Below are 26,305 nucleotides of genomic sequence, written 5' to 3'. Positions count from 1 at the left end.
AATGCGTCCCGCAATTTAGCAACAGTAGCTAGACTGCATTTTACAACAATCACCGATCGCGCTGATTCTGACGTTAAGTTTGAGTTTTAGGGAGAAATGTCAGTGCACCGCTGTGAAGGGAAGGAAGTTGTGCTAGACAGAATGCGGCTTATGTATAAATATTCTTATAATCTAATAATAAGACTAATAATCACAGATCTAAACCAGGCTAAGTTTGAATGTTTAGTTCTGTCACTCATTAAGCAGGGCTCGTGTTTTGCTCACTGTGGCACCGCGTGAGATATCGATATCTCTCTCTCTCTCTCTCTGACTGCGAATAGCTAAATTGCATCACAGACAAATGGTTTCATATTATTACACATAGAAATGGCTGGCGAGATAAAATAACTTTCTTTTTATAGCAATAATAAATGTATTTTCTTAATTTCTCCAGTACCGACAGCAGAACCGATAACGTCCGAGCTTACCAAAGCCAGTCCTTCACTAGCCTATAATGCGTTGGTATCTTTTTTTATTAATTATTTCTCTGCATTGAGTGACAACCCTCTCAAATATAAGACACACAAACAGAACAAATAAAAGTAAAACAAATAAAAGATTCACTGTCTGTAATTGCAAAATTCTTCCTTGCTTATTGTGACATGATAGCAACCCTTCTGCTGTGATAATGCAACTTCAACTACGCTATCAATATCCAAAGTAGCCGAACATCATGTCGCCTATCATGTTTGTCGTGATTTTTCTTGAAGTTGGCAGTAACATATCAAAAGTTTTTAATTAAATATAAAAGAGTTATACAAATGTAATCCTTACCGTTTTCTCCAAGGAACTTAGCTCCTTCCTTAGGCACTGGATGAGGTCTGCTCACTCTGCTGGAAAATGACTCTAGGGGCAGCGTGCGTCGAACACGTGTTCCACAACAACACTAGGCTGCCCACAGATGCGCCTGCCTAATAATCGGCTTGATATACTTGGATATTGGCCGATGCCGATTATGTTAAAAAATGCAAAAAATCGGATTAATCGGTCGACCTCTACTTACAACCCCCTGCTGACTGAGACTTGTAAAAACATAAAGGTGGTACAGTACTAAAAGCTAGAATTGCTCCAATAGCAGGACAATCCATCCAGATGTAATAAATACATCTTATTCCAGAATAACCAAATTGCATTAATTTGTTGAATGCCTTATTTTTTATATAATTAATTGAACTAAATCAACGCGTTAACTTGGCAGCCCTAAAAAAACACAAATGAGATAAAAAGAAATGAGATAAAAGCATGATAAGGTCTTATTTTTTCACACTTTATTGTGCCCGCAGCTTTACAGCCCAGCTAAACACTCTCCTAAACTGTGTCCGCTCTCTCATTTGTAGCATTGGGCAGTTTGATTCATTTTAGTGAAATGGCTCATTCGAACCGTTCATGTAAATACACTTCCCAGACATTCGAATATTGCCCAGAATATTCTTTTGAACTACTTGGCATGTCCTTTCATGCGAGTAAAACTGCACTTTTCCAAAGAGAACTATGATTACATTACAAAAAGACTGCTGGTGGCAAAACTCATGCCAAGGTGAGCTGACCATCTTTGGGCTGTCGCGTAACCATGCTCATCCATCGTTACACGACAGCCCAAAAATGGCCCAGTCTGACAGGACATGTGAGGAGTGCAAAGTAGAGTGTAAGCTGTTTATTTTTATCCATGCTAATTAGTTGGGATGTATTCCCAAGCAACGTCTGGAAGAGTATGACAGCAAGAGAGAGATAGGGAGAGATTATAAGGAGAGTATAATGCCTGTTTTACACTGCATGCTAAAAGGTGCATCATCGAAGCAGCAGCATAACTGCAACAGCAGACTTACTTTCACACTGACATTGCAAGCCAATTATTTATTTAATATTTCTTTCACTAACAGCCATAAAATAAAATGGTTATTGCAAGTTGTTCATTGAGAATTATTACAAACTTGATCATTGGGAAATGTATTTATATTTAGGCTACATTTACATCCAAATTGTTATTAATATTCCTGGAACAGAGCCCACAGCCCAAACTATATCTATAAACAGATTATAAAATCTGTAGTCAGTTAGATTTACAGTTAACAATTACATTTAAATTAACATATATGTTATTGCAGCCTGGGTAGCACAGCAAGTAAAGATGCTGACTACCACACCTGGAGTTGGAATCCAGCGTGTGTTGAGTGACTCCAGTCAAGCTTCCTAAGTAACCAATTGGCCCGGTTGCTAGGGAGGGTAGAGTCACGTTGGGTTAACCTCCTTGTGGTCGCTATAATGTGGTTCTCCCTCTCGGTGGGGCGCCATGGTGAGTTGTGCGTGAATGCCACAGAGAATAGCGTGGGCCTCCACACGCGCTACATCTCTGTGTTAATGCGCTCAACAAGCCACGTGATAGGATGTGCGGATTGACGGTCTCAGACATGGAGGCAACTGAGATTCATCCTCCACCACCCGGATTGAGGCACTATGCCACCACGAGGACTTACAGCGCATTGGGAATTGCGCCTTCCAAATTGGGGAGAAAATAATAATAATAATAAAAAAACATGTTATTAGTGTAATTACTTTAGCTGTCCACTGAATGCAAAAATTACCAGGGTTATCCCATACGTATTTGTAGGTATTCATATGTAAACTATTCATATGTAAATTCATAAAATTTTTGTTTGTTTGGATAAACACTGACAAACACATTATTGACAGCATCTGAAACAAACTCTTTATGCATGTATAACTTTACATATATACACTTTGAATCCTCTACTGACAAGTCAGAACTGCCATCGTGAGGGTTTAACAGCAGGTGACTGAATTTCTTATTTCTCAATAAATAATGGACTAACTTTGACAGAGAAAGACATTTTTAATGTCACATTTATTTACAAATGAAATCCCAATGGGACAAATAGAAGTAAAGTCATTGTTCTGTTTGAATTGATTAATTAAATGACCAAAGCTCAACAAGTATGAAATGTAAGTGAAACACCATCAATGTTAGAGTGTACACCCAGTATCTAAAAGCCTTAAAGTATTTGCAAACATTTGTACATCTCTAAAGCAGCTCATACTTGCAAAGGTTTATGTTTTAGAATTTTTCACAACCATCTAAATAGCAATCAAAATGCAATTAAATTTAATAAAGCTATTTTTAGTCTACAGAATTTGACAAATAGGTAACAGCAGTGTTTGTGCGGGTATATGGTCATACCGGTGGAGTGAGAACACTTAAGCAGCTTAATATGAACTCAACGCACATGTTCTTATTGCTTTATCCCAGCTCGGTGCATGCATCAAACTGCAGGTAATTAATCATCTGTTTCACTGGAGCGCAACATCAAAGGCAGGATATCAGCTTCTGTGAAGATCTCAACTGTACGAGAGACCCAAAAGAAAAACCCAGAGAAATATTCCTAATTTTTTTTTAAAACTACATTTTCTCAATCTTTTCAGTTGCTCTAAAACTTTTATTATGTAAGCCAACAGAGCCAAGATATTTTCGTAAATGCATGCTGAGATTCATTTGGCAATGCTATTTCAGTTTGGCAATGTTTTTTTGGGGGGTTTTCAGCAAAAGAATGTGATTCACATTTCAGCTTGCAAAAATCTTGTGTTCCCTGTTGCATTTTATTTTATGCATTTTTCAGAACAAATTTATCTGTGATTCTTTTAGATTTAAAGGAAGATGTCCAGCGGGAAAATGTCCAGCGGGGGGTGCCAAAAGTGAGTCAAGCGATGTAAACTAAAGCCTGTTTTTTTAAAAGGTCCGAGCCCTGTGATATGGTCTTCCTCCACTTCCTGTTTCAGTAGGAAATACGTCAAAACTCAGAAGAAATCTGCGCTTGTCAAGGCACTTGACTGTGACATTTAACATGTCAACATGAAATCATAATGGACCCTAATTTACTTTCTTCATACACATTTCTGTTCATTCATGTTCCTAACTCACTTAATAAAAAAAAAAAGAGTCTTTAAAATCTTTTATCAATATTTAACAAAACTGACTCCGCCTCTAAAAACATCTTTCCTTTTTGGCTGGCATCATGATTTCTTACATTTAACCCCTCCTTGCCAACCACCTTTCACATAGAGGCCACTTTTCATGATGCAATCAATTCGTGACAGAGTTGGGTGTAATCTGATTACAAAGTAATTAGTTACTGTAATCCGGTTAAAGTGGTGTAACGCAAATACATTTAAAATTCTTGTAATCAGATAACAGTTACTGATCTGCAATCAAGTTAATTAATTTAAGAACATAACGTAGGCTACACAAAGTATCTCTGTCCCTCTGTCTTTCTAACACCCAAAATCCCCCCCACACCAAAACTTTAGATTTTTTTTAAATGTATTTTTCACCCAAGGAGCTTATTTGCATCTTATTTGGATATCTTAATGTTGATTCCACCAAAGATTGAAGACTGAAGACTAACCCTATTTCCCGTACAGTCTCATTCTCAACACACTGCAATATGCCCCATGACTCATATCTCAGACATTCTGCTTTTTTTGTGCCCTCTGCAGTTCTGTTATGCATTTTGATCTCTTAATAGGAATCACAGCAAGGCAGGGGGCAAAGGGAGTCTCTTCCACTAAACAGAGTGTTTGCGCCCAGTTATTCCAGGGTTGAGCCATCAGCGCGCAGGGCAAAGTTCGAGGTCTTCCTGTTTGTTTACACAATAACACAGGGATGAGCTCTGAATACAGGGGCCACACTAAACACACTGACATCAGGAGTCCACTTCAGTGACGCAAATCACAGTGATGTTTTTCAGCCTCTCGCAGGTCCACTCATGAATATCCAGTTCAACTGAATAAATGGCAAACTCAGTGACAGCAACACTTCAGTCTGTGCGAGAGGTACAGTGCATTGACAGCCTCTTACATAATTAAATGCAGAGATAATTAATTGGGCCCAAAAATGGAAAGACTTTATTCACCAAACTGTTTATGAATAATGGGTTCAATTATTTGATAAGAACAACAACAACAACAACAACAAAATTACATTTTATCAAGTATTTTGGCATAAGTGCCATAGCACAATGTCACAGCATGCGCACCTACTGCAAGAACACGGCTCCAACATATTGTAGTCATTTTAATAGGTGTTTGAAAAAAAATATATATTTAAAGAAATAAAGTAATATATTAAATGGCTATCAAACTCATTTAATAAAAAAATGATACTACTATTTTACTAATATATATATATATATATATATATAATATATATATAAAGTAGCCATGTAGTAAGTGGAATAATGTATGGCTAGCATTCACTATTGCTAAATAATCCCCTTTAGGCTGATTCAAGGTCAACCTGATAGGCTTGATAGTGCAATTAGTGAAATTATAATTTTATTTATCGCATCACAGACCCCCTTTGGTTGTAACACGTGATATGAGTTTATTTATGCAACAATCTCTTCACAAATGAAAGGCATTGAAGAGTTAACAGTGATGTTGACAGATGTTATGTGTCCTGAAGGCACACTGGCGCAGGGCGTGAGCACATACAGCACCATGAAATAGTAGCGCTCTCATGCATACTAAACATGACAGAGTATCCTCCTGTAGAGTCTACAATGTTGTATGTGATGCTGTAGGATAGTGTCATTTTCTCTTTGAGCTATATGTAAATATAGAATGTGTATTAAGACCAGAGGATTTGTTTCATCAGGCCCATTTGTGTTCAACAGACTGGATAAAAAACATCATAGGATGGAGCCCATTAACAAGTCAACACAGCGGAAAGAATTCTACATTTCTGGGAATACAGTGGAAAAAACAACCACTTTAAACTATACCAATTTATACTGACCAAGGATAGTTGACATTGGTTAACCGTTCAATATAGACCCCGAAGCCGCCGCCAGGCGCCGCCATTTGCGCCATTTAGAATTTCAGCCGCCGCCAGCCAATAATTTCGTAAGCCAAATTGAGCCGGCAATTTTTAATTCTGATAAAGTTTGGCTGAGCCGGCTAGAATTATTTGCATCAAATAATAATTCTATCACATAGAGACATACACACACGAAATATATAAACAATACACGAGATCTATTTTCCCACTGGATTCATAACAGCACAGTCTTGTGCTCGTTGCTACGATACACAGACTCACAGTGAATTGACGACCAATTAAAATTGCTCGTTTTCCGTACAGAAGAAGCGATGCATTTTTTTCTCGCACAGAGGTGAAATGGCAGAAAGAAGCAAGCAAGGTAATTTTGATCTCACTTCTCACATACTTTCCTAATTCCTACTTACTTTTTTTTTAACTTAGGCCTACCCAGACTTTTGTTAAATCTTCAGGGCACGGTTGCACAAACACCTGAATCAAAGATTGATGTTATGAACCAAATATTCTGAAACGGAGAGATTTATAGCACTGAACGTGATATTACTGCAGTAACAAACCACCATTTCCACATTGCTAATTCACGACGCATGCTTCAGTGTACATTGAAGTGAAATGTGCAAAACTTTGTCCAAAATAATACTGATAACAGTGTGTGTTTATATTAAGGCGATACACTGCAGGCAAAAACATAGTTTTTTTTTTACTGGTCAATTTTGAGATTTTTGGATATTTGTCCTCAATAACATGTCTTCTTTCAGACTTGTGGTGAAAAAAAGTCCGAAATACACATTTAGGTCTTTATTTTACTACACTTCGTCTGTTTGCGTCTGTAGATTTCTCATAAATTCAACAAAAGTTTGCGTTCTTAATCAACATACTTCTCCACGATCTCTGCCGTCACGCAGGTAGTGTGCCGGTGGAATGCATGTTTAGTTCCACTGGCCTACTGCTCAATGGCAAACGATCATCACTTGCTCCTTCAAGGTGTAATATGATAAGCTTCATCCATGATAATGCCAAGTTATTGTATACAACTTAGCCTACATACATTTTGCCTAAACACAACACATTGTAGGCTATTTGAAAATGTTTAGTAGCATACAGACTACAAAATAAATATGTACATACGTTGTGAAAGTAAAATCTGGTGTTTTCTTTATTACATTGTATTGCATTTTGTAGAATAATATATAGTGTAAGCCATGCATTGCTTGGAAATATTAAGATCTAGTAAATCAGTATAACATAGACATCTGTAGTGAAGTGGCAGCTTCAGCCATTTGCAGCTATGAAAAGTTTGGCGGCTGCAGCAGCCATTTAGGTTTTGGCTGAGCCGGCTAGCCAGCCAATAACTTCATCAGCCAGCCATTATTCTCAAAACAAATGGCTTCAGGCTCTAGTTCAACACGCCACTATTCGCATATCAAAATCACTATTCGGTTATTCTACACGTGCAATAGAGGTCTTCAACCTAATCCGAGGTCGACGATATCCGACAAACCGCCAGGTGTTCCGGCCAGGTTTGGATTAGTTTTTCAGATATAAGGCGAGTTAGGGGCTGTTCAAACAAGCTTTTGTGTGCATCTGTTATTCTATTATAGATCAGTGATACTGACATGCGCTGGACGGACAGCTTTGACTGTTGAGCTGGCTGAATCAAATTTGTTTTTCAGCGCCTCCAGCAGAATAGTTGCATTTTTAGATACTGAGTCAAGTTAAAAAGACTTACATTTGTATAAACGCATCTCAAAACAACTGTGTTACATTTGTTGTGCTGTGATCTGAAGAACAGTACTTTATGTTTCAGTGCTTGATAAACTGTGTTTTCCCCTTTTGCTCTGGTGCGCATACTTAGTACAATAATTAGACAAGTTCAATGTAATTTGTGTATGTATTGTGCCATTTAGACTTATAGCTCACTGTGCAGTTTATTTGCTGCTGTTTTGTGTAGTGTTTAAGGAAATACCATTACAATAAACATCCTTTATTCCTGCATCCCGACTCCAGACAAAAAAAACTTTACTGGATTTACTGTTCATAAAACCTTGCTGTTAACTGAATGTTAAAAATGGTAACTGTGCACATCCAGACTGTCCCTCACTTTCACATATACACTCATACATTGGGGGAATCCTGTAGTTTTATATAAGAGGAAAACCCCACCATTGCAGCGCAATTCTGCTGATGATGGTGAAAGAAAGTTAAGGAAACAAACACAGCAACAATTCTGGAAAATCTGGGCGAAGGAACAGAGAAAATTCCCATTCTCGGATGCCATGTTTGTTATTTAGACAAGTGTTGTGGGGAAATTATATAGCTGTAGAGAACGCTGCTTACTGACCAAACCACATGTATAAGGGACTAAAGGGTACCCCACTCATACAGTTTCTCGCAATAAGCCGCTTTCTGGTGTCCATGTAAATGTATTCATTCATCCAAAACGGTCACTTAAGAATTTTCCATTTCAGTTAGGTGTTGCCTTAAAAGGTTAATAGATCATCACCCCTAATGTATTACACTTGAGAATAACAACACCACTCAAATACAGGTATTGTTACTCCTAGGCATCGGTGCATCTCTAGAAACCGATGAGACAAAACTAGGACTATATGCATATATCCAAATGCATGGACCACATGTGTTCATATTTGAATGAGCACTGCTGCGCACACTGTTGAATTTCCATAAAGAACGGGGGAAAGCTTGTTCAGTGTCATAATGCATATTCATGTAAATGCAATGAAATGCAGAAAAGACAAAAACAAACAAAACAAAAGGTGAAACATCACCTGGGATCTGAGTTGAGAGAATGAATTCTTGGCACAAAATGTGATTAAGACTCATACTAATGGAGCTGCCTTGTACGTAATTCAGCAATCCTAACTGCATCTGATGGCTCAACCCTGGAACTACTGGACGCAAACACACTGTTTAGAGGAAGAGACTCCCTTTGCCCCCCTTACTTGCTGTGATTTCTATTAAGAGATCAAAATGCACAACAGAACTGCAGAGGGCACAAATTCTAACTATCATACAGTACTGATTGGGAACACTCTACATAGGCAGCACTTCAGTGCGTAATACAAATTCACACAGGAGACTTAAAAATGTATTTCAAAAGAGTTTGGCTTTTGGAACTATTCTTAACACCCTTGAGTTCGGTTTTCACCCATTTCAACCAATTTTTTCCCTATTAAAAAGTTTTAATCCTAAAATAAATGAATTTTGAAACATGTACTCTATAAAATCATGACCACTCATATGACAGGAGGACTCTTGTCATACCAGTAACCTAATAAAAGCGGCTTTATTCTACATGGGGCAGGGGCACCCTCATGGAGGCAGCCATTTTAGAATCACATGACCAGCTGAATACTACTTGCTTTAATCTCAGTAACCATCTTTTTTATTGGACACTTTCACTCTTGGATTAAATTAATAATGGCTGATTGTGAAGTGTTACGAACTGCCCCAGTCAAGTGTTGGGGAGGAGTAAAATCCCATCCCATTCCATTCCATCCCAGCACTCAAATAACACTTATTAAAGAAACAGAAATACGAAGTATCAAATGTTTTCAGGAGGGTGCAAGGCCAAAATAACAAACAGAAAGAGTCTTCTCTGAATGGAGAATTACCTATAAAAGAAAATAAACAGAAAACTTTCCGGTATCCCTTTCGAACTATAAACAGGAGAAAACACAAAAGGTTAAACAAAAATGGCACCCACCTCCCTAATACTTCCATATATGAATTACTAATAATATTTTCAAAAACAATTAAGAACTGTAAAAATCTAAGTGAACCCCTCAATTTACAAGAGTAACAGGTAACATCAACTACAACCTTGATCACCTACAACATGCAGCAGCCGCCATCTGGAACAAGGGAAGGGAAGCTCCATTGCAGTGGAGATTTGACTGGGCTTTATCCTGCCTCCCTCTCCCCACAAACCAATCCTAACAAAGGACTGATTAGTCATTATTGCAGACACATGGTGTTGAGGCCAAAGCAAGGCCAAAGCCTTGCAACAAACTGGACAAAAATTTACAGAAACAAAAAAAAAAGACCAGGGACGTAACACCCCCCACCCTTAACATACAAACCTGGTTTGTAAATAAGTGGTCAATAAGGTCAGTACACAACTTCATCTCCAGTATACACCAGTGCATCTACAACAACGTGTTCTGCAAATGCATACAGGATATTTGAGCATGGTTTACAACTAGTCCATCCACCTCAGGACTAAAAGCAATTTACTTGACAGCAGCGGAAATGACGGGTACAGATTTTGGAGGGGGAAGTGAAGAATGAATTAGAGGGTTTAACAAATTTGCATTTCTGTGCCTTTGCACAAGGCACCATACAAGCAGGGAAAGCAGAGGGCAAATGTTTAGAAACATCAGACTGATCACAGGCTTAACACTTGGAAAGGAAAAAAATTCACTACCAGCAAGGTCATTCCCTATGATGAGACTCACAACATCAACAGGTAACTGTGAGCACACACCTAGCTTAGCAGGATCAGTGATGAGATTAGATTTCAAATGCACAAAGTGTTAGGTCACTTTTACACAGCCCAATTCGATACCCTGATTTAAAACACTGTTGCCAGCATACAAATCTGAAGAGAAGGGAAAACACTTGAGAATGAACAACTGTGCTGCTTCTGTATCTCTCAATATCAAGATAGGCTTGGACTAAGAAAGGGTTCATGAACAGAGGGTTTGAACAGCAAATGTGAATGTTCAGCCACAGGTACACTTGGAGCAAAAGCCACACTTTTAGGTTTCGCAGCAGAGTTTTTTTGCTTCCAAGCAGATGGCCATGTTCAAGCCAGAAGAAACAAACATGCTTGTCCCCTGCACATTTTGAAACTGACTTATGACCACTTTCTGATTCAATGTCATTTTTAGTGCACTGCAAGACATTTCTCTAACTGGACCTTCATCAACTGACGGCAGACTTTCAACCTGATGCACAGAAGGAAACACACTTCTGTGTGTCGACACAAATTCTTCGGCATTAACAGCAGCATCAAAGAGAGATGTTACTTTTCGTTAATTTAAGTGAACAACAAAGTTTCCGGCATGCGATTTATAAAGTCTTCTGGCAAGATCAATTCCTGAAGTGGTTCAAAACTGTTGGTCTTTCTAGCTAGACACCACTTATCCAAAAGAGTCTTTATCTCTCTGGCGAACTCAAATGTTTGCTCGGCTGTTTTTGTGTGACAGCAAAGTTTTTGTCAGTACATCTCTGGTACTAAGTCGTATGCCCTGAGCACAGCAGATTTCCCAACATCATAATCAAGCGACTGCTCAATTGACAAGGCAGAAGAAACCTCTTGTGTCTTACCCACTAGTTTACACTGCAAAAGTAAAGCCCACATATCCTTAGGCCACTGAAGCTTAGCAGCCACATGCTCAAATGCGATGAAATAGAAGTCCACCTCAGCTTCCCTGAATGTTGTACTTGCTGACATCAAAATCAAGGGCAGAGCCAGCAGCAGCACCAGCAGGAGTTGCAGAAGGTGAAGCTGGAGCAGAGGAAGGTAAAGGTGCAGGCATGTTGACAGGAACAACAGACCCAGCATCAGACCTACACTCCCTTTCCGTCTTTATATTCAACTCTATTTCCCTCTCTCAAAGCAACAGAGTTTCATGCTCCTGTCTCTTTATCATCAGATTCTACTCTTTCAAATTTATGTGCCACTAAGGGATCACTCCGAGATGTCTGAGAAATGGGAGTAGGCAGCAGCTTTACATCTGGCACCCCCTCTGTAAGGGCCCCGCTTTCCTCACCATCAGCCTCCAACTCAGATTCACTAGGAAAACTCTTTTGCTCAACTAACACACAGTACATTTTAGCTGCATTTTGAGGTACTGAATTTTTTTAAAGAATTCGGCAATTAAGTGAATCATCTCTCTGGCACTTATATTACTTATTTATCCTTCCTCCCTCTCCCCACAAACCAATCCCAACAAAGGACTAATTAGTCATTATTGCAGACACATGGTCTTGATCAGCCTGCAAGGGTGAGAGACAGAGACATGAGCGAATGACCGAGACAAAGAAGGAACAAAAACAAAGCAAAAAACAATTGCAATGAGACCAAAGCCATACATCCATGTGGACAAAACTGGAGAAAATGTAATAACGCCCAAGGACGAACAATAGTGAATTTCTACAATGGCATCTGTAACTGAAATGATGCAAATTATGTAAATTAAATAAACTTGAATGATGCTGCATCCAGTAGGTGTCACTGTACATCCAAAATGACACAAGCAAAAAGTTACTGAGTGCACCTTTAAGACTATTGGTTTTTTGGTCGTGAAAATCTTGGTGTTTTTGAACCAATCTATAAAGTAAACAGATTGTTCTCGTTCACTTCCACTCAGATGTGATAGATCTGGAATGCTTTATGTAAAGTTTACATAGAAAGCAACACCCCACATCATAAGAATGTGCACAAAAGACTCAACCTACAATTAATTTCCAAAGAGTTTGGAGTTAGCATGTTTGCAAAGCTAAACATAATTCTTAGCACACAAATATTGGGTTTTTATTTAGGGTTTTTATTAGGGATGCACCGATCTGATACCTAGATCGGTATCGGCTCCAAAGCGGACGTTTTTAAATTGGCTCGGGTATCGATCCGACGAGCCCGATCCAAATCCGATACGGTGTGTTAGTCACGTTCGTTACTGTCAAGCTCAAAAAATGACATAAAAGAACCATTAAAATACAATTAATGTAGTTCATATGACTCATGCATTATATTCAAAGCCACTTGAAGATGTGCGATAGCTCTGTGAATCACAAAAGGCTGATTTAAAAGTAAATATATAAAATGCACGCACAGCTCCAGTGTGTTAATGAATGGCGATTCGGTGCGCAATATATCACAAACAACATCTCAGATGTAGATGCTTAAAAGTTTGGTTCACATATTATATGCATTTAGAACAACACCGGAGGAGCATTATTTTTATTTTTTTACCAGAATTTGAATAAGAACAGAATTAAACTACTGTGAACAAACACACACATACAGGACTTCCTGGAGAGTTCAGAATGTCGTAATAAAAGCTTGAGTGTTTAGAAGTTAAAGGTGTCACAGAGAGACACTTGTGAGTAAATCCAGTTGAGCAGATTTAGCAGGAAATAATGAAGACACAGGTATGTTTGCCATAGTAGAAAGGTCTGACGTCTCAGCAATACTATCGATGAGAACAGACAAAGAGTGTGTGTGAAAGCGGGGTAGGTATATGCAGTCCTTGATTAGCCACTAATGATATGCAGGTGCGTGTAATCAGAACTTAGGGGAGAGTGAGTGCTGTGATGGCAGTGAGGAAGAAAGAGAGAGAGGTGGATCCGTGTCAAAATGTTCATATATCACTATATTACTATTATAATAATAATAATATATTATTATTATTATTATTATCATTTGTTTAAAAGAGATCTGAAGTCCAGATACAAGTTGAAATAATTTTGCAAAAACTGAAGACTTGATGACTGGAATTACTGTTAATTTTGCTGCTGTATTATCCAGTATACAAGTTAATAATAAAGTGTTTCTTAATAAGCTATACATTTATATTGAAATAATGTGTAGTTAGAGGTTTGTGTTTCTTTACATATTAAAGAGCACACCCAATTAGTTCCACATAATAATGTAAAGATATTCTAAACTGATTAAACAAAAAAACAACAGGGGTATCGGATCATATCGCCCGATACTGAGATTTCCATTATCGGAATCGGAAGAGAAAAAATGGTATCGGTGCATCCCTAGTTTTCATTTTTCACCCACAGTGAAATCCTGCTCACATAATTGCAAAATCAAACATTAGATTTGTTCTGATTGATGACTGTGTTGCATTGCACAACATTTTCCCTTTCAGTGTGGGCAGACAGATTACTTGTAGCAGGAAACTTGTCGCGTCACACCTGTTTAGGACACAGTGTTTCGCTACAGACCGACAAAGGCAGATTGTGTTAATGACATGAGTGTCTGTCCCTCCACAGGACAAATGACACAGTGGTAATGTGATTTTACAGGCATATATAGAGCATGTGTGTGTTTCAGAACGTTTTATTAAATGAGCCCTGACCAGCATCTAGCTTCATGCGCAGTGTTTCATGTACTCGGACAGATTTAATAAACTCTGCACTGATCCGTTTAACACACCACGAGAAGGAAAGGGGGCACAATTGGCAATAAAATTTGAGATGGTAAAAAACAGAGAAGTCGATACTAATTGAGTAAGTGAAGGTTTATCATTTCCTACAGCTCTCAGACACCGTTTATACTCATTGTACGCATGTAACTGCACATACAGAATTCATGAACAATAATGCACATAAGGCTGCAATTATCGTAGGCTATGTGTGTTGCTGCACGTGTAATGCTCTATGTGAACTATCTGACCACTGTTTTAGAGGTCTGCAACCCGACCTTGGCCTGACGGGACCAGAGAACCCAATGGGTTTCAGGCCGGGTTTGGGTCAGTTTTCAAGTAGGACTTCAGGTTTAGATTTGTAATTAATGAAAAAATAAACAGGAGGAGTTTGAGGCCGATCACACCGAATGTGTTTTTGCACGCGACTGTTCTGTTTTCCCATTGTTTAAACAGGCTGGACGAAAGTCTTTGAAATTTGAACCAACTCTCGCTTTTTCTTCAGCGTCTCATGCCAGCACATTTGAAACACCAGGTCAAGTTAAAAAGAACTTGACATTTTGAAAGGCAAAACACATTTTGAGACACCTGCACTCTGTTTCATTCTTTGCGCTGCATCTCTTTAGTGCAGTTGTCACAAAGATTCAACATTCTAAACAAGTTCAGGATGCATAGAGGGGACTTTTTGTTCTGCACCAAGTCAATGCTTTTTCCCCCTTCTGCTAGGTGAAGAAATTAGATAGTAAGCGATTTCGGGTTTGGGCTTAAAATCTGACGGTATCATTTGAGCCAGGTAGTGTCTACATGGTCTTGGGTACGGTCGGGTTTCCTTTTAAGGCCCGTGCAGACCTATAATCTATGTAACCTCATGACATAAATCCCAAATGCCAGCTGATGCATCCATCTTGCAACACCATGTTACACCCAATTCCAGTTAAGTGATTACATGGTTTGAACATTGGTGGGTTTCATCCATGTTAAAATAGCACTAGCCGACTGTCCACAGTCTGTTCAGAGCTGTCTGATGCATACTGCACAAAAATGGCAAGCAATCATCCAGATCTAATCTAATAGGCTGCTTCATGCAACTTCTGGGAATCGGTTGCACTGGTTTTTATCAGCCCGTCTGTAACATTGGTATCATTTTTGGCTAGGACGGGCATGTCCCATCACTTTTTTTAAAATAGCTTGCGTCTGGGACATGTCTGATACAAATAAACATCTTCAGTTTGTTTTCCAATTTTAATTTATCAGTTCTTGTAAGTGTATTTTGTATCATAATGAGAGGTGATCCAGCACTGGAATTTGTTATTTTTAATATTATGATGAGTGTTCCTTCAGAAATCGGAATCGGACATCAAATATGTTCTCTCAAGTAAATGTCAAAAGTACAAGTGTTAAAAAAAAAAAAAATGAAGAAAAGGATTTAATTGGTCATTAATGCTCATTATGACATTTATAATATTAATGTTATTGTTTACATTTTAGTTTTGACATAAAAATGAGCGAATAATCAAATACAAGACTATTCTCTGGATGAATACATCACATAGACTATTTCTTTATCAAAATGGTAAAAGATAATTTGAGATTTGTGCATTATTAATTCACGAGTTCACCATTTCATGACGTCACAATGCACTGATTTTGCTATGTTCACGACTCTCGTTTTATTCCAACGAAAACAGAGACTTTCAAAAACGCCCTCCATAGACCCTTTTCACATACTGTGATGAAGCGTTTCTGCCTTATTTAGGAGTGTAAAGGTAGCAAACTTTAGATTTTCAATTTTTTTATTATTTAGTATAAATGCATAACTAATGCATAATGCATAACATTTTGTGTCATATTACCTATGCATAAGTATGTAGGCTATGCATCAAAAAAACTTCAGATCTATGTTCCTCAGTTCCTTTAATATTTTAATTGCATGAAAAATAAAAAGTGTTATTCACATTTTGAATAAATTGTACACAGTATATTTTAGATAATGAGCATTACTTTAGAATACTAAATTTAGACAAATTTAAACGCAATTTAATTTAAACTCATCCTTTGTGCAGCCATAACCAAAACTGTGATGGGGTTTCTAATGCAGCTACTGAAGAAGTGACAGTAAATTTGGCATGTCCTCTCTTCTGACCTCCGTAATCAACCTAGTATCATAGAATGAGCATTATATAACTATATTTTTGCAAACTGATTCCAACGTTATTAGCTTGCATGGTAGCCTACTTGATAGTGTGTTGGACTTTGGACTCAGAAGACTGAGGATCGAGCCCAGCCATACACGCAAGCTGACACGTGAGACGAAGGTTTCCAAAAGCCTAAAAGCTCAACTACTACATACCTTGGAAAATGAAGATGTTAGGAAACAAAAAAATAAGAGTTCCCTATCTGTCACTCACTCGACGTTGTGTCAATGAGTTGACAGTAGGGGTCGCTCCTGTGGAGCCCAGACATCTCTGATCTTGAGAAAAGGCCAATGGAAATTGGCGTGTGGAATTTGCATGCCACTCCCCCGGACATACAGGTATAAAAGGAGTGACGCTGCAAACACACATCAGATATCTTCTTCGGAGCCGAGCGAGCAAGTTCACAGAGCAAGTTGAAGTTCACTCCAGCTGCTCCCCGACTCGGTCCTTCTACCCACGGGTATGAGGCGGGGTCGGTTAGCACTGGAGGCGATTTGGGGATTTCAATGGGAGCTTCTCCGCCGGGAAACACCCCACAGATCTCCCATTCCCCAGCACGCTCGTTTGCTCCAGCGAGTTCGCGATGTGACCCCCGGCTCGTCTCAGGGCGAGTTCTGCCATCTCAGGGCCATATTGGCCCTCCCGGATTTGGTATGCTCCTCGCAACAGGCCCCCCCGGTTGAATTCCCCTGAGGAAGGGCCCTCTGTCCTTGGTCGCCGTGTTTGTAGTAACTCCTCCCCACTTGGGTAGGATCTACCACAACGCTGCTCTGCACTATGTGCTTCCGCTCCTAACCGGTAAAGACCGTGTGTTGTATTCCACCTAACCCCCCCCCCCCCCCTGCGGAGACCACACCCAGGGCCGGGTGTGGTCTCCGCAGTGTTCTCCTCTTTGGAGGGACACCCCCCAGCTTGGACCATATATTTGGCCCCCAACCAAACGATTTCGTTCGTTGGGGAGAACAATAGAGAGAAGGCCACGGCTGGGACAGCCAGTCCTTATACTCCTGAGCAGTTAGCCGTTCCCCTAGGTGCAGGGGACCGCTTCATACCTGCCAGTGTGTTGGGGGTAGTTATGCGACAGAGTGCTACGAGGCACACATAGGTCTGCCCATCTCGCACCGCCAGTCTGCGTAACTCGGTTCAGCTCTTGTGGCATTTTCCATTGGGACCCCTAGTGTCAACTTATCGACACAACGTCGAGTGAGTAACAGATAGGGAACGTCTTGGTTACTGACGTAACCTCCATTCCCTGATGGAGGGAATGAAACGTTGTGTCCATCCTGCCACAACACTGAACCAACCGCTGAAATGGCCGGGTCTTTGGCTCGGCTCCTCAGTACCTGATACCTGATGTGTGTTTACAGCGTCACTCCTTTTATACTTGTATGTCCGGGGGAGTGGCATGCAAATTCCATTGGCCTTTTCTCAAGATCAGAGATGTCTGGGCTCCGCAGGAGCGACCCCTAGTGTTAATTCATCGACACAACGTCTCGTTCCCTCCATTAGTAACCGAGACGTTTTCAAACTAAAACGGATTAATGTGGATTTAGAGTTGAGGACATTATACATACTGCACATACCATTCAAGATACTGGAAGTGTATCCCTACAGACTTGCTTTCATTCACTTAAAAAATCTCATTTGGATCTACTATGAAGAATGTATATTGGGTGGAGGAGTGTTAGTTCTTTATTGTCGAGACACCACTGTGACATTTGAGTGTGCACTAACAACTCATGATTAGTGCCAACCTGTGATATGTTTGCCTAAAATTCACCCCTCTGTCTAGCAAAGCTTTTTGACATTACAGTACAATGAGCAGCATCTAGACAAAATGCATAAAAGAGAAGATGCAGATGTAAGTATCCTCTGGCCTAACACCTGATGCGATGCTGATTCACCAGATTGATCTCTTTGAAACATCCTCTTTGCTTCCTTAAAGGGATAGTTCACCCAAAAACGATCACTCTCTCATTAATTACCTCCCCTTCAAGATATCCCAGGTGTGTATGACTTTCTTTTTTCACAAGAACACATTTGAAGAAAAATAAGTGATGCACCATTATGGAAATTTTGGCCGATACAATAACCGATAATTCAGCATATTTATAGGCCAATAACGGATATATTTGCCAATAAATCTATATCTGGATATAAATCTACTTTGTTGTGTCTGACTGCAAAAAAAAGGCTCACCTAAACCCACATTTGGAGCACCTCTAATGAAATCAATCATGTAAATTGGATTGTTGTTTTTATTTTAAAACAACTTAAATTGTAGAAAACGTCCTGGTTACTTCCATCAGGGAGGCAGTTGATGTGCCAACGGAGCTGCGGGCCCGTGCAGGAGCCGGCTGCCTTGTGACCATTGCATACAGTGCCCCAGCACGCTTTGGAGGTGTCTGTCGTAACCACCACTGGAGACCTACGCTAGGGGAACAATAGCTTGTATAAATGTGAGGTCAGTCCAAGGGCTGTAGAGGCGGAAACAGACCGGCATGATGGCCACACGATGTGTCTCACAGCACTATGCCCATCTTGGGACTCAAGTCTGGAGCCAGTGCTGAAGCGGTCTGTTATGCATCAACCCGAGTGGTGGGGCCACCACTGAGGACGTCATATGCCCCAGGAGCCTCTGAAACAGTTTCAGTGGAACCGCTGTTTTCTGTCTGAACGCCCTCAAACAGGTCAGCACCGACTGAGCTTGGTCGTTTGTGAGGCACACCGTCATCGAGACTGAGTCCAACTCCAAGCCGAGAAAAGAGATGCTGTGAACCGGGAGGATCTTGTTCTTTTCCCAGTTGACCCAAAGCCCAGTTTGTGCTGAATACAGTGTTATCAGACTTTAGCCATTAATATGTTTTTAAGCAACTGAAAAAAGCACAAATGTCAAGGCATGTCAAAACTTCTCCAGGGCTCAAAACACCCTCAGACCCCAGAGGGTTAAGTTAATCATTAAAATATTGTTTATATCGCCAGGCCGGTTCTCGCCTCCTCTTTTCCATTGAACTGCATTACACTGGTGCCGAAACCCGGGAAGGAGGAGGGATACGCCATAGTAGAGTTCTCGCCACTACCATCCACCCCAACGGAGCAGCCAAGGCAGTCTGCGGGGGCACGGAGGAGCCCGGCCGCCTGGAAGCGGAGGAACGGCCGCCGACCGCGAGGGGAGAAGGGGCTCCTAACTGACCGCCTGGATCGGTCAGGGCCGCTGCCAGGGGCGGAAGAGTCCCCTACCGGCCGCTGAAAAGCGGCAGGGTCTGAGACCGCCGAGACCACGAGTGGGGAGGGGCTCGCTGCCGACCACCTGGAGCAGGAGAACCACTGCTTATAAGCTCCAAAAATCACAGACAGTCAGCACATCCATATGACTGCAACAGTTAATGTCTTCTAAAGTCTTAATGTTTGCGAAAAAGATAAATATTTAAGTACTTTTAACTCTAAATCATGCTTCCGTTCTTCAGTTGTACACGCGTGTCGTAATGGCATTGGCATTTGAAACGCGAGAACTGACGTGTGTCACAGCTGGAAGAGCAGTGCTGTTTACAACTGAGGAGGAATGCTGAACGGTAGCTTGGTTGGTTTTGGTTTAGAGCTGTATTTGTCTGTTTCTTTACTCACAATGGTGCATTTGTGTGCTGATCCTAGATGTCTCAACCGAGGAGAGAACGTGAGATTACGTTACACGAGAGGCCGCTTGGATTCCACCCTCTCGTGAATCTTAACGGAAGCGATGGTAGAGTTAAAAAGTACTTGAAAAACAAATTCACACCAAAAGCGATCATAACACTTTAGAAGACATTCATTTAACAGCTGGATTCGTATGGATGATGTTTATGCTGACTGTCAGCTAGTGCTATCTGTGATTTTTTATAGCTTCAAAAGAGAAATCACTATTCACTTGCATTTTAAGGACCTACTGAGCAAAGATATCATTTTTCTTCAAATGTGTTCTGCTGAAGAAAGAAAGTCATACACACCTGGGATATCATGAGGGTAAGTAAATAATGACAGAGTTTTCATTTTTGGGTGAACTATCCCTTTAAGTGGAAGAACTTAATTTTCCATTTTTGATAGCACATGTTCTAGCTGAGTCAGCCGTTTAGCTAAAAATAGACCAGACATTATAAGGGTAGACTGGTAGCAATCAAGAAACTGCTTGAACAGAGTGGAAAAACCTCAAGAAACTGCACTAAGATAAAACACACACACACACACATACACACACACACACACATTACAGACTTAATGTTAAGCATCCTGCATCAGTGTATGTATGTACTACCAGACCGTGGGGTCATGGTCACAAATATAATTGTCCTTGGATCTGAATGCAGTCATTTCTGAATAAAGGCTTTAATGCAACTTCAATGCACCCAAAATGTTTGGTTTTAAAACATACATTTTGTTCACACAGTACAAGACAAACACTGTGTCTACATTGCTAGCAATTTGCCTGTTTCAGTCATCTTTTCTTTTCTTTCTTTTTTGTGCTGTCTCAAAGAAAACATTAATATAATTAGAATTTATTTTCATCATTGATGTATCTGTAAAATGACAAGACTGTGTTAGCTGGCTAGCAAAAACAAAATACACTAAATTATTTACAGTCCTCAAGAAAAGGAGACATCCCAAAGAATCTTAAAACTTTTTTTTCTTCGAGAACCTGAACGTTGCTCTTTTACATACAAAAATAGTTCATATTGACCACTGCTATAAAAAAAAAATTATTAATATACCATAAAACTAGTCCATACAACACAAAGCTGTTGTGTGTCCCCAGAAATCTTATAATGGAATATAATGTACGAGTCACTTGTACTACTGTAATGATGTCTTTATACTGAACCTTTAATAGTGTTTTATAGTATTTGTGCTTTATGAAGCTTGACCGCTCCTGCACACTATAAACTGTTATACTATGGAACAGAGCTGCTTTAAATATGTATTTTATGTTCCAAGAAAAAGTAACAGCATGTGGGTTTTGAACAACATAAGGGTGAGTAAATAAGTGAGTAAAAGTACATTTTCCATTTTTACTACTTTAACTGGTGGCTCATCCTCTCTTTTAAAAGAAGACTCTTAGGACATCTTGTACAAAATTCAGAATGAATTGAAGACAAATAAATTATTTAGAAAATCTTAAATTGATTTTAATGATTACCTAATAATATTTGTATTAAAAATATATGACACTGTCTTTGTCACAACCTAAAAACTCAATTAAATTCACAAGTCACAGGTCTTACCATATTCTAGATTTAATCTGAGGGTGAAATCACTCTACTTTGTGTTATAGATCATTTTCTTAGACAATGTCAAGTGATTTTTCTAAAAAGGTACTTCAGAAACTTACCAGATAACCACATTCATTCAATTATTTTGCAATGTAAACACATTCACTCTTTGTCTTGAGTCTGATATGCTGAAAACTACTATTAATATTTTCACATTCACAATTATGAATGACATCTGAATCACATTCTGTACGTGACATATTTTTAAACTGTTTTTCCAAATGCTGAATAGTTTACACCCTTGGAAATTACTGTTGGTCTATACAACATTTCAACCATAAAATAGTGGTCAAATATTGCATGTTTAGTTATATATCGACATCTTACATGACTCTAACACTCTTAACCTGAACTGCTGACCCTGATGAGTGCTTTCTGCGTGGAGCTAGAATAATCCATAAGGTTCCCACTCAGCTTCTGAAACTTGAGTCCCGGCTTCATTGATTTGATTGGCTATCTCGTATGATATTGATGAGCATTGATATTGTTATACAACTGAGTATGCTAAAAAATTTACTTTTTGTTTAAACCATTATGTTATTCCTGCAACAACTTAATGGCAATTAAACAGCAGTGCATAATGAACTGCAGCAGAACAGCAACAAGTATATCAATTATTGGGGGGGACAATCTGACCATATCTAATTATTTGGGGGGACTTGTCCCCCTCAGTGTATATTGTGGTTACGGCCCTGACGTACTGTACTGTATATCAGCCCCAAGACATATCCACTCCTGGAAAAGAGGCACATATTCTTAGCACACAGGAGTCCAGTTAGTGGTGTGGTCTCCACAATTTGCATTAGTGCCATCAGACTCGTTTCAGTCGTGAATCTTTCTCGTTCACTTTCTTGCACTGACTCATAAGTCCCTCCTTAGTAAAAGACTCGCTACAGCATGAGCAAACAGCCTTATACTGCAGGTTGTGCAGGAGCAATCATTGATTAAACTCAAATATGTAGGCTAATGTTGTCTTTTTCTATTGCATTATAAAATTCAAGCCTACAGCAGTAGTTGACAAAATAGAGGAAAAATGTATAGATCTTCATTTGTGGAGAAAATGTTTATGGTGCTTAAACATTATTTCTCAAGCCTCTTTGCAGATTTGTAGACATGTAATTTGTAATAAAGTTTAAGACTTATGACATTGCCCAAATAACCTCAATTTAAGTGCAAATCATACTCTACAGAAGTCCATGAATGTAATTACTTCTAGCTACGCAAATTCATACAAACTGCCCTGAACCAAACTCACTAAGTGTGTTTCTACATTGTTTATGACAATGCAAGCAGCATTGTCTGTTGGTGCCAAAGAAGAACTTGCTAACTCATAACACAGTTTTTTTAGAACTGCTTTGCAGACAGGAGAAGGTGAATGTGAGACACTCTGCTCTAGATATTTCTTCTTTTGATGTGTTGAAAACAGCTTACTGTGGAGCTTCATACACTCACAGTAAGGTGATGCACCACGATTCCCCACTGACACACCCACTTAAAGAAAAAAATACAAATAAAAAACAGTTTCAGTGTTCCAGATTGTCCCGGGCATTACAAACACAGGAGGCGATTTACTTTATTGAGAATGGAGACTTCACCTTCACCCAAGAGCAGTGAGTCAGGTGTGGGAAAGATTTGGACAAGCAGCTGTATCTCTACACAACACCAGAAAACGCTCTCTCACTTTCATCTAAACCAAGGTAAAAAGTGAAACCGTGTAATAGAGATAGAATGGCAGCCAGAGAAAATAAGTTTAGAGATTTTAAATTTCAGCACATTAAACTTCAGAATTCAATATGTTATGTATCTGTATGTTTAGTATCTAATAATGCATTGGAAATATAAACTTAATAAAGTTTGATATGAAAGGAATCTGCCCATTTGATTCTATTTTTAATAAACTCCACTGGAAAATTGCTTTTTTTGCCCAACTTTTAATTGCAGAATGATTTAATGGTATGTTAAAATATTCTTGTATCAAAGATTTATACCAGTAAAAATGTGTCTAATTAAGAAAAAATTATGTCTATATTAAAAAAAATAACAAATACAAAAAAACAGATAATTCTAACATGCACAATAATTAAGAAATGATGACTAACCAATTTCTTGCCAGTTCTTTTAGACAAAGTATAAAGTAAATGTAATTATTAATTATTTAGATTATATTAATGTTTGTTGTAATTTGCAATGTTAAATTGTTATTAAATCACAAAAAAACTGTCTGATTAGTAAAAATTATAATAAATCGATTCACAGCCCTAATAAATTCTATACAGTATATATCAATAATCTAAACCCCAAATCAAATTGAATGCTTGTGTTTCTTGTGGGACAAAATATGCAATATTATTATAAATTGCACTTGGTAAAAATATCACTATTGTTATTATTGGGTCAATAAATTGTTTTCCACATATATTTAGTTATTAAAAAATACAATTCCCACAAAATCAAATTAAAAATATTACTTGAATACAGAATGCATATTTCAATTTCTGTATTCAAAGTCATTTTTTAGATATTTTTTACAGATTATTTTTTTTTAGATAAAAAAAATGTAAGTCTAAAGTGGTGCAACTATCTGGAGACTAAAAAAAAAGTTAATAAAAATCTGACATTCTTGCAACAAAAACAAAAAAAAACAACACTCAAAAAAAAGTTATTTTGTCTGAAAAAAGCAGTAAACATTTTTAGTATTTGAAAAAGATGCAAGAAATGTTTCAGTTCCTTTCACTTGATGATTACACCACCAGACATATTTTTGTTATTGGTAGAAAATGTTATTTCAAAAAATAAATAAATACAAAACAAAAAGACACAAATATGATATTTCTGTAAACCTGACCACGTTACTTGTCTATGACCCTGTTCTTTTATCTTTCATTTGAAAGAAAACGTGTGCTGAATCCACTATCTAGAATTTGGTGTCACTCTCATTTGATAGTCTGGAGTGGAGCCCTGAATTTACACTTGACATTTGGAATTGCATGAGTGAGCTTGTTTTTTATTAATTATCTAATAAATATTTGATCTTAATTATCTTTTAATTAATTAATTTATTTTAATGGTCTTTGTGTTGACAAGAAAACACAGGGATGCTGTACTGATTAAATCCAGTATGTACACTAAAGTATAGGCAAAGCCAAGAGATTTAAATATAGCCCTTATACACCCATGAAAAGAGATGATGCCACCAGGGCATGTAGAGACGTTCATAGCTGTAATCCTTAGAGGCTTCTTCAAAAAATAAAAAATAAGTCCCCAGTTACACTTGCATTCATCATTAGACCATGTAGGAGACACAGCTTTCATGATCATCTCACAAAAAGTGATGCATATGCAAGAAAGGACAAGCCAAATGCACTGCAGGGGAGGCCTGTGCACCTCAGGGACAGAGATGAGATCTGATTTGAATGAGAAGGGCAAGAGAAAGAGGGAAGACAAAAGGTTTGAAGGCTTTGAAATCATCACTTGTGTCACATACTGTGTCCATCCCTGCATGTAGATTTAAACAGAATTAAAAGTATTAGAACTAACTCATGCAATGCATGCCCTGTAAAGCATGCCCTGAGGTTTATAAAGCACTTATTTGCTTAATATGACATTTTAATAGTCTTGTAACAGCTCCTAATCTACATGACATGTGATGCTGTGGAAGAAAAGACTTGGATGTTTATGTTTGTATTAATCATATGGTTATCGGCCACTTCAGTTCTATTCAAGCATTAAAACAGTCTGGATGGGGTTTTGTTTGCATTGCAAAGTAAACAAGTTTGCACTCCTAGACCATTCAGAGGTTTTTGTAGGTACTGGGACAAAGCAGATGTTGCGTCCAGTTATACATATGTGACGTAGAAGCGCTTCACACACACACACACACACACACACACACACACACACACACACACACACACACACACACACACACACACACACACAGTCTATAGCAATGATATTAGGCTAAACAGTGATGTATGTGCTTCTAATTGCATGCAAATGTAAAGAAGAGAGAAAATGTCATGTTTTAAACAGTGCATGTCGAATTCCAGGTGTGAGAGAAGCACTTTACCAATACTGTACAGTATGACTTAAATGAGAACATAAACACTGGCAGAACAAATGGCCATAACCACATTTGAGACACTGCAGAAAACATTTAAAGTCTGCAGAGGATTAAAGGCTAAAAGAGTACGTATTAAAGATAAAAGGTCAGAACAAGTGCCCATGTGTAAGAGTAAATAACTAACCTACACAGCTCGGTGCATTTCAGCTAACTGCTGCTCTGTCCGTTCTCGCGACTGTGACTGAACAAAATGTAAGACTACTGAAGTTAAAACTGCGAAGAAACATTGAAGTCGTCAGGATAAAGGTTATGCTATATGATACGTAAGCGTATGTGTAACTAAATAACCAACTAACTTTATTTCTGAGTCTGTATAGGCTATAAGCAACACTGACGGGTGCTGCCTGTTCTCGTGCCTCACGCGCTGTCCTCATGCTGCGCGCGCGACACGCGTGGATACAGTCCAACAGTTAATGGTAATGTTTAATGAAACTGAACGACTTGCAAACATCTGACAGACAACAAAAGACGTGAGAAAATTCGCAATCAGCCTGATTAATTTAAGGTCGGTTTCACTTGCCTGGCATATATGTCTTGTTTTTATAAAGGATAAAAGGTCAAATTGAAAAATCGGTAGATCTAAGTGGCGTTAAATTATTTCACAAATCAGAACT

General features: G+C 38.7%; 1 protein-coding gene across 2 annotated transcripts in view; it reads right to left on the bottom strand.

The window, feature by feature from the left end:
- The window catches only part of LOC127647744 (glucagon receptor-like), a 163,998-nt gene that overhangs the window by 99,827 nt on the left and 37,866 nt on the right, over positions 1-26,305 (bottom strand). The gene's annotated exons all lie outside the window — the stretch shown is intronic.

Source organism: Xyrauchen texanus, chromosome 8 (assembly GCF_025860055.1).
Source record: "Xyrauchen texanus isolate HMW12.3.18 chromosome 8, RBS_HiC_50CHRs, whole genome shotgun sequence".
In the NCBI taxonomy this organism is placed as follows: Eukaryota; Metazoa; Chordata; class Actinopteri; order Cypriniformes; family Catostomidae; genus Xyrauchen; species Xyrauchen texanus.
Note: the sequence above shows the minus strand (reverse complement) of the source record. Positions and strands in the feature narration are given on the sequence as shown.